Here is a 9,859-nt window from a genome sequence, read left to right as displayed (position 1 = left end):
ACTTTGGAAAACCTTTTTCATTAGCTGTGGATGCTAGTGATGAGGCTGCAGGAGCAGTATTAATGCAAAGGAATGAGGGTGATGAGGTTGATCATCCAGTAGCTTGCTTTTCTAAGAAATTTAATAAGCCTCAAAGAAACTATTCGACAATAGAGAAGGAATTGTTATCTCTTGTTTTAGCTTTAGAATATTTTGAGGTATATATTGGTACAACTCAAAAACCACTTATTGTTTACACTGATCATAATCCGTTAGTTTTTCTGAGTAAGATGAGAAACAAAAACAGAAGATTATTAAATTGGAGTTTGATGTTACAAGAGTACAATATTGTGATGACTCATATTAAAGGTAGAGATAATGTGGTTGCTGATTGTCTATCTCGATGTTGAATGTACAATGCAATTTTTTTTATGGAGTGTTTTTTTTACAATTGTAACACTCCTACTGTATTGTAAGATGTTATATGATGATACTGTATTGTATATTACATATGTTATAAAATTTATACATTTGTTTTTCTTGTAAATAATTGTTAAAATTTTTGTTCTTGTCAGACCAAAAATGTTTTTTTTTGGAGGGAGCTGTTACGTACCCGTGACATGTGACAGTGGTGTACTTGTCACGTGACAGGTGTTGAAGCTGTACTGGACTTGAGGTAATGGTCTTGTGATGGTGGAGTGACGTCATTTTCCCGCCAGTAGAGGTCATGTGACAGGTTTTTTTTACAGGTTATAAAAGGAAGACCCCCCCCCCCCTGTGAGGAGGGGCAGTTCGTGGCTGGATTTGCCATGTTGACTTCATGCCACTGCGTGATTTAATGTGATGACGCAGTTTAGTTGAAAGATGAAGTTTTATCTAATGCCTAAAATTAAAAGGTCATTGCCATCAGTTTCTTTATAATACTGCTAGTTGAGAATCAGTGGAGAGTGAAGATCGGAGTTCGGGAGATAAAAGATCGAGGAGAATCGATTTCGACGGTGAAACAGGTTCGACCTTGTTTGATCCTTATTCGGAAGCAATTCGTTGACTGTTCTTGTGTTAATCCCTGTGAAATAGCAGAAAGGATTGGGAACAATTCTGTAAAGGAAAGGTCAGTGGCTTTAAGCCGTTCCATTTGTCCTTCTACGTGAATTCTTCGTGGGAAAAGTTTGATCTTCGGAACCGAAGCAACACGACGTGAAAGAGAATTTAAATCGTCTTAAAAAGTCTCTCCCTTAAATGGACTGTGAGCATTTTGAACTTTTGCAATACTACTTTGAAGAACTGTTTTTGCAACATCGCTTTAAGAACTGTTTAAGCTTCATGGCTTTAGGAACTGTTTAGGCTGCTGCACAGCAGCTGATTTCCGGTTACGTGAGTGGTTTGTTTGCTTATGGGGGGTTTGTTTTCAGTGTTTAATAAAAACCCTTGCCTAACTCATATATTTATTGTTGCCTGAATCTGTAACAATCTATTGATCTAGTTATCACCTTGGGCAGATGGGGCTCATCTGCTGTGGTTGGCAGCTCATCTCGGAGAAGGAAAACTCTGATCTCAAACCTCCACTGCCTAGCAGCTGCACCCACTCATGGGAAAGGCTTCGGGAGAAAGCCTCTGAAGGAAAAATCCAGAGCTGGAATCCGGAAAGCATTCCTACATTGAGTTCAACGATGACTGGCAACTCCTGCGATGCTTCTGGTACCGAACTGTCGGTCTCAGCCGTTCCCTTGGGTTGATCAGATGCGTGGAGAGGGGGAGCTTGCTACATGGGCAACAGCTCGCTCTCTGTATCGCACTGCCCAGCCTTGTGTATGTAGACAGGTAGGACACAATATCCATGGTCAACTCTGACTCTTGACTCGACTATCTATTTATCAGTTTATTGACTGATTGATTGAGGTACAGTGTGAAGTCGACCCTTCCAGTCCTGAGTCATGCCACGCAGCAATCCCCCAATTTAACCCTAGCTTAATCACGGGGCAATTTACAATATCCAACTAACCTGCCAACCAGTATGCCTTGGACTGTGGGAGGAAACTGGAGCACCTGCAGGAGACCTGCGTGGCCACAGGGAGAACGTCAGGAACTGAACCTGGGACACCTGTATTGTAAAGCACTGTGCCAACCATGACACTACCATGCTATGCATGAGGAGTTTGAGGAGACCTGGTCGGCCACCAAAAACTCTTGCAAATTTCTACAGATGTAGCATGGAGAGCACTCCCACTGTTGTTTCACCATCTGGCATGGAGGGACCACGGCACGGGACTGAAAAAAGCTGCAGAGTTGTAAACTCAGCTAGCTCCGTCATGGGTACTAACCTCCACAGCATCAGGGACACCTTTACAATGCGATGCCTCGAAATGGCGGCATCCATCATTAAGGACCCCCATCGCCCAATTCACCCTTGAGCAAAGTGTACATGAAGCCACGGGAGCAGGTGGTGGATGGTCGTGTGAGCAGCCGGTGCACATCACAAGTCCTGGTTATGTGACCACTGATGCCAGGCAGATAATCTCTGAAGAGTATTGATAATGGCTGAGCTCACCCGTCTTGTAAAGACACTGCCCAGAAGATGGCAATGGCAAACCACTTCTGTCAAAGCATTTGCCAAGAACAACCATGGTCATGGAAAGACCACAATCATTCGACACAGAACATAATGAAGGATGACCTGGGACATGCCCTCATTTCATCATGGGGAGGTTGTAAGAGCATGTACTGGACTTAGGATGTATATAGCAAAACAGAAACTTCAGCAACCAACCTTCAGATCTGAATATGGACTGTCCATTAAACTTATTATGCCACCCTGGACAACAGGTTCCCGGAGCTGTGAATTGGAAAACTGGACAACGCTTATTTGTCTGTGTCTGTAGAGTGAGCGTGAAAAGGGAGGTGTGAAAGCCATATGTAAATCAAAGGAAGACGTTGAGGGATCAGAAGTGGAGAGAGCAAGCAATACTATATCGAGTTGTCCTTTGATTATTAGGATATAAATTGGGTTGGACAAGCCTCCTCCCAAAGGATCTCAGTATGATGCTTGCTGTGTCTCATTTTGCTGAATAAAAGATGACTTCATGTCTACCAGCTATGTCTCTTTGGTGAATTTGTTCGTGGAACAATAGAGATACAGGAGCCTGAAGCACACACTCAGTGTTTCAGGAACAGCTACTTCCCCCTTCACCCACCCACACCATCTGATTTCTGAATGGATATTGAACACTACTTCAATATTTTTCTCTATTTTCCACTACTTATTTATTTTTTCATTTATCTCATTATAATGTATAGTTTTTATCATGTATTGCAATGTACTGCTGTCATAAAACAACAAATACTGCAACAAGTGCTAGAGATAATAAACCCGACTCTGATTCTGACATTATTCTGACATGATTTCTACATTTTGGCAGGAATAATCCAAATAGAACATACAGAGTAAATGGTAGGGCATTGAGGAATGCAGAGGAACAGAGAGATCTAGGAATAACTGTGCATAGTTCCCTAAAAGTGGAGTCTCATGTAGATAGGGTGGTGAAGAGGGCTTTTGGAACGCTGGCCTTTATAAATCAAAGCATTGAGTACAGAAGTTGGGATGTAATGCTAAAGTTGTACAAGGCATTGGTAAGGCCAAATTTGGAATATTGTGTGCAGTTCTGGTCACCGAATTATAGGAAAGATATCAATAAATTAGAGAGAGTGCAGAGACGATTTACTAGGATGTTACCTGGGTTTCAGCAATTAAGTTACAGAGAAAGGTTGAACAAGTTAGGTCTCTATTCATTGGAGCGTAGAAGGTTGAGGGGGGATTTGATCGAGGTATTTAAAATTTTGAGAGGGATAGATAGAGTTGACGTGAACAGGCTGTTTCCATTGAGAGTAGGGGAGATTCAAACTAGAGGACATGATTTGAGAGTTAGGGGGCAGAAGTTTAAGGGAAACACGAGGGGGTATTTCTTTACTCAAAGAGTGATAGCTGTGTGGAATGAGCTTCCTGTAGAAGTAGTAGAGGCCAGTTCAGTTGTGTCATTTAAGGTAAAATTGGATAGGTATATGGACAGGAAAGGAGTGGAGGGTTATGGGCTGAGTGCGGGTAGGTGGGACTAGGTGAGATTAAGGGTTCGGCACGGACTAGGAAGGCCAAGATGGCCTGTTTCCGTGCTGTGATTGTTATATGGTTATATGGTTATATTAAGTAACTCCTGGACGTAATCTGAACCTGAATCCGAGGAGTTTGTATCTCGCATCCCCGTGATCTCCCACATTCCCAGACACAAGGCACCACTTAGGTGTTTTGATAGGAAAATCATAATATACAAGGATAAGGTAACCTGAATTAATTGATGCCAGGCAAATCAGTGCCAGTACAAAGGAATATTTACTGGTCTGGAACAACTGAGTGCTTTTCTGACCCTCACTTGCTTACCTAAGGAATACAAGCACTTGACAATTTCCTCCCCCAGACCCACCCCCTTACAGAAAATAAATCAGCAAAGACTGTCCCAGAAATTAATGTTCAAAGCTCAAAGTACACGTCATCATAAAAAAACCCTGAAATTCAATTTATTGTGGGCATAATCAGCAAACACAAATAAATTAAAAAATAATAAATAAATAAGCAATAAATATTGAGAACACAACTGTTAGAGTCCTTGAAAATGAGTCCACAGTTTGTGGGTACAGTTCAGTGATGGGCAAGTGAAGATGATTGAAGGTTATCCTCTCTGGTTCAAGAGTTTGATGGTTGAGTGGTAATAACTTTTCCTGAAGCTGGTGGTGTGAGTCCTGAGGTTCCTGTACCTTCTTCCTGACAGTAGCAGCAAGAAGAGAGCATGGCCCAGCTGGTGGTATATTTGTATATGTACAATGTACTCCTCAGACTTTCAGTACAACTCTGGGTCTGGCCACTTGCTGAAGTTCTCTGATGACTCTCCGATGGGCGGGAGTCGGAGTACGGAGGACCGGTGGACAAGTTTGTGCAGTGGTGTGGGAGGAATCACCTGCTCCTGAACGTGGCCAAAACCAGGGAGAAGGTGTTTGATTTTAGAAGGAAAAGGCCTGTGACATGTCCTGTATACATTCTGGGAAAAGTAGTTGTGGTGGTGGAGAAGTACAAATATTTGAGTGCTCACCTCGACAACAGACTTGTCTGGAAAACCAGGACCAAGGCTGTTTACAAGAAGGGGTTGAGCAGACTCTACTTTCAGAGGAAGTTGAGATCGTTCAATGTGTGCAGCAGGATGCTGGAGATATTGTACGGGCCTGTTGTAGCCAGTGCAGTTTTCTATGCTGCTTTGTGCTGAGGGAACAGCATTGGTGCTGGTGACACAAAATGACTGACTAAGCTCATCGAAAAGGCTGGATCTGTCCCTGGCTACAACCCGGACTCTTCAGTTAGTGGTGGAGAGGAGATCACTAAATAAACTTATCCATTACGGACAATCTGGCACATCCCCTCCATGATCCACTGAACAACAGACTCGTTCAGCTCCGCTGTCACAAGGATCGTTACAGGAAACCTTTCCTACCAAACGCAATACAACAGTTCATCTCTGTGACAGAACACACGTCATAGTACAATAGTCTGTTCTATTATTTCATACATTATTGTGTGTATTATTATTCTTTACTTTATTATTAGTTAATATTTATATCTATTATTTTTGCTAAGTGTGTTTTTAAATATTGCTGCTGTAGCAAAGCAATTTCTCACTTGGGATCAATGATGTACTCTATCACAAAGAAATGCTTTGGATGACCAGAGAACATTGAGGTAGCTGTTCCTGTCCATTGCACACTGTTTGGAATGTAATTAACCTGTCTTCTCAACTACAGCGGCTCTTTCGACAGCTGACGGTGTTGAGGGATACAGTCCAGAATTATTAATTCTGCATTCTCAGCAACACTATCAGAAGCAAAGTCAGAATATGCTTTCATGAATGCACCTTGAGATCATTTAAGTTGAATAGAACATGACTGAGCAGGAAAAAGCCTTTCAGCCCATCTAGTCCACGCTGAACCATTAGTCCCATCAAACTGCACTGGGACCATGGCCCTCCATACCCCCTCCCATCCGTGTACCTATCCAAACTTCTCTTAAATGTTGAAATCGAGCTCGTGGTGACAGCTCGTTCCACACTCTCAACACTCTGAGTGAAGAAGCTTCCTCTCATCTTCCTCTTTAACATTTCACCCTTCACTGCAGGGAGATGGGAACCAGAGGGCCAGAACAGTCAGTGGAGAGATTGTGGAGGCAGATGTTGGTAAGACCTCAGACAAAGTCAGGAATCAAAAGGTTGAGTGTGGTGTGACTGGTGTCCTGAGCTGTGTATATTTCAATGCAGGAAAGGCAAATGATAGTGCTGTTGATAGGGTAAATGAGTTGCAATGTAAACAGGGTAGAAAAGAGTGAGTACATGACTGAAGGTATTTTTTTTAATGTGTGCAATATATGAACTTGCAGCCGAGTTACTGACTGGCAGGAATGATGTTGTAGGCATCATTAAATCGTGGCTGAAAGCTTAATGTGCAAGGATTACCAAAGTATCGAAAGGCTAGACAGGAAGGCAGATTGTATGGAGTTGCCCTTTTGGTCAAAAATTAAAAATCAAATCATTAGAAAGAGGTGTCATAGAATCAGAGGGTGTTGATTCGTTGTGGATAGAGCTAAAGAACTGCAAGGGTGAAAAGACCCTGATGGGAGTTGTATACAGACCCCCACACAGTAGCAAGGATGTGGTTTACAAATTACAACGGGAGATAGGAAACCAAAAAGGCAATGTTACAACGGTCATGGAGGACTTCAATATGCAGACAGATTGGGAAGATCAGGTTGGTGCTGGATTCCAGGAGGGTAATTTCTCGAATGCCTACGAGGTGGCTTTTTTGAGCATCACGTGCTTGAGCCCTCTGGGGGAATCAGTTATTCTGAATTGGGTGATGCGCAATGAACCAGATTTGATAAGAGAACTTTAGGTAAAATAACCCTTAGGGGCAAGTGACCACAATATGATCAAATTCACCCTGACATTCGAGAAGAAGCTAAAGTCAGATGTATCAGTATTACATGGAGTAAAGGGAATTACAGAGGCGTGAGAGAGGAGCTGGCCAGAATTGATTGGGAAAGAACACTGGCAGGGATGATGGCACAGCAACAATGGATGGAGTTTCTGGAAGCAATTCAGAAGGCACAGGATATATACATCCCAAAGAGGAAGAAGTATTCTAAAGGAAAGATGACACAAACATGGCTAACAAGAGGTCAAAGCCAACATAAAAGTCAAAGACAGGGCATATAATAGAGCAAAAATTAGTGGGAAGTTAGAGGGTTGGGAAGCTTTTAAAAGCCAACAAAAGGCAACTAAAAAAAGTCACACAGAGAAGATGGAATATGAAATTAAGCTAACCAATAATATTAAAGAGGATAAGACAAGTTTCTTCAGATACATAAAGTGTAAGAGAGGTGAAAGTGGATATCGGACCGCTGGTAAATGATACTGGAGAGGTGGTAATAAGTGGCAATGAAATGGCAGACAAACTAAATAAGCATTTTGTGTCAGTCTTCACTGTGGAAGACACTATCAGTATGGTGGAAGTTCTGGGTGGCATGGGGTCACGAAGTGTGTGAAGTTACCATAACTGGGGAGAAGGTTCTTGGAAACTGGAAGGTGAATAGGTCACCTGGACCAGATGGTGGCTGAAGAGATTGTGGAGCCATTAATCACTAGATTCAAGAATGGTTCCGCAAGACTGTCAGTGATTTTGATGGTGGAATTGATGGCTTTGTTGCAAATTTTGCAGACAATATGAAAATAGGTGGAGGGCAGATAGTTTTAAGGAAGTAGAGAAGTTACAGAAAGATTTAGACAGATTATCAGAATGGGTGAAGAAGTAGAAGATGAAATACAGTGTCAGGAATGAAAAGGTGAGGAAATTATCGAAATGGTGAGAAAATATTTAAAAAAGTTGAGGTGCGGAGAATTGGGAGTCCTTGTACAGGAATTCCTGAAGGTTAATTTGCAGGTTGAGTATCTGGTGAGGAAGGCAAATACAACCTTGGCATTCATTTCAAGAGGACTAGAATATAAAAACAAGGATGTAATGTTGTGACTTTATGAAGCACTGGTGAGGCCTCACTTGGAGTATTGTGAGCAGGTTTGGGACCCTTATCTTAGAAAGGATGTACTGACACTGGAGAGGATTCAAAGAAGGTTCATGAAAATGATCAAACACAAGGAAATCTGCAGATGCTGGAAATTCAAACAACACACACAAAATGCTGGTGGAACACAGCATGCCAGGCAGCATCTACAGGAAGAAGCACTGTTGACATTTTGGACCGAGATTATGGTATTGATTTGTACTGTTGAAACTGTGTTATAATTATATGGTCTTTGTCAGTTAGTCTTTTATCAATTATGGTATTGCCTGCACCGTTGAAATTATATGTTAACTATAACTATATGTAACTATGTGGTTTTGTGTAGGTCTTGTAGCTTTAGGTTTGTCTGATGGGTTTGTAGTTTCTTTCTGGGGAACGTGCTATGACGGTAGCGTGATATCGATACGCAGCAGCCTCTCCGGACTCTGGATTGGGGATTACCAAAGGTAATGTGGTTTTTCTTGTGTGGTCTGTTTTGTGCTTTTTTTGTGATATCATTCCAGAGAATGTTGTCTCATTTTTAACTGCATAGTATTTGTGGTTTATAAATGACAATGAACTGAATCTGAAAAGGCTTCTAGTTCTGTGAGATTCTTGGGCCGTCTTGCATGCACTGCTCTTTTGAGGTCTATCCACAGATTTTCGATGATGTTTAGGTCGGGGGACTGGGAGGGCCATGGCAAAACTTACAGCTTGCACCTCCTGAGGTAGCCCATTGTGGATTTTGAGGTGAGGATCATTATCCTGTTGTAGAAGCCAATCTCTTTTCATCTTCAGCTTTTTTTTTTACAGACGCTGTGATGTTTGCTTCCAGAATTTGCTGGTATTTAATTCATTCTTCCCTCTACCAGTGAAATGCTCCCTGTGCCACTGGCTGCAACACAAGCCCAAAGTGTGATCGATCCACCTCCGTGCTTAACAGTTGGAGAGGTGTTCTTCTCGTAAAATTCTGCACCCTTTTTTTCTCCAAACATACCTTTGCTCATTGCGGCCAAAAAGCTCTACTTTAACTTCATCTGTCCACAGGACTTGTTTCCAAAATGTATCAGGCTTGTTTAGATGTTCCTTTGCAAACTTCTGACGCTGAATTTTGTGCTAAGGACGCAGGAAAGGATTTCTTCTGATGACTCTTCCATGAAGGTCATATTTGTGCAGGTGTCGCTGCACAGTGGAACAGTGAACCACCACTCCAGAGTCTGCTACATCTTCCTGAAGGTCTTTTACAGTCAAACGAGGGTTTTGATTTGCCTTTTTAGCAATCCTATGAGCAGTTCTCTCAAAGTTTTCTTGGTCTTCCAGACCTCAACTTGATCTCCACCGTTTCTGTTAACTGCTATTTCTTAATTACATTACAAACTGAAGGAACGGCTACCTGAAAATGCTTTGCTATCTTCTTATAGCCTTCTCCTGCTTTGTGGGCATCATTTATTTTAATTTTCAGGGTGCTAGGCAGCTGCTTAGGAGTCCATGGCTGCTGATTGTTGGGACAAGGTTTGAGGAGTCAGGGTATTTATAAATGTTTGAAATTTGCATCACCTGGCCTTTCCTAACTATGACTGTGAACAAGCCATAGCCCTGACAAGCTCATTATGGTCTGAGACCTTGGTAAAAGTTATCCAAGAGCTCAAATCTCTTGGGGTGCCCAAACTTTTGCATGGTGCTCCTTTCCTTTTTTTCACTCTAAAATTGTGCAAAACAAAAATAATACACTAATCT

This window comes from Hypanus sabinus, chromosome 1 (assembly GCF_030144855.1).
Source record: "Hypanus sabinus isolate sHypSab1 chromosome 1, sHypSab1.hap1, whole genome shotgun sequence".
Classification (NCBI taxonomy): domain Eukaryota; kingdom Metazoa; phylum Chordata; class Chondrichthyes; order Myliobatiformes; family Dasyatidae; genus Hypanus; species Hypanus sabinus.
This window is presented reverse-complemented; position numbering follows the sequence as displayed.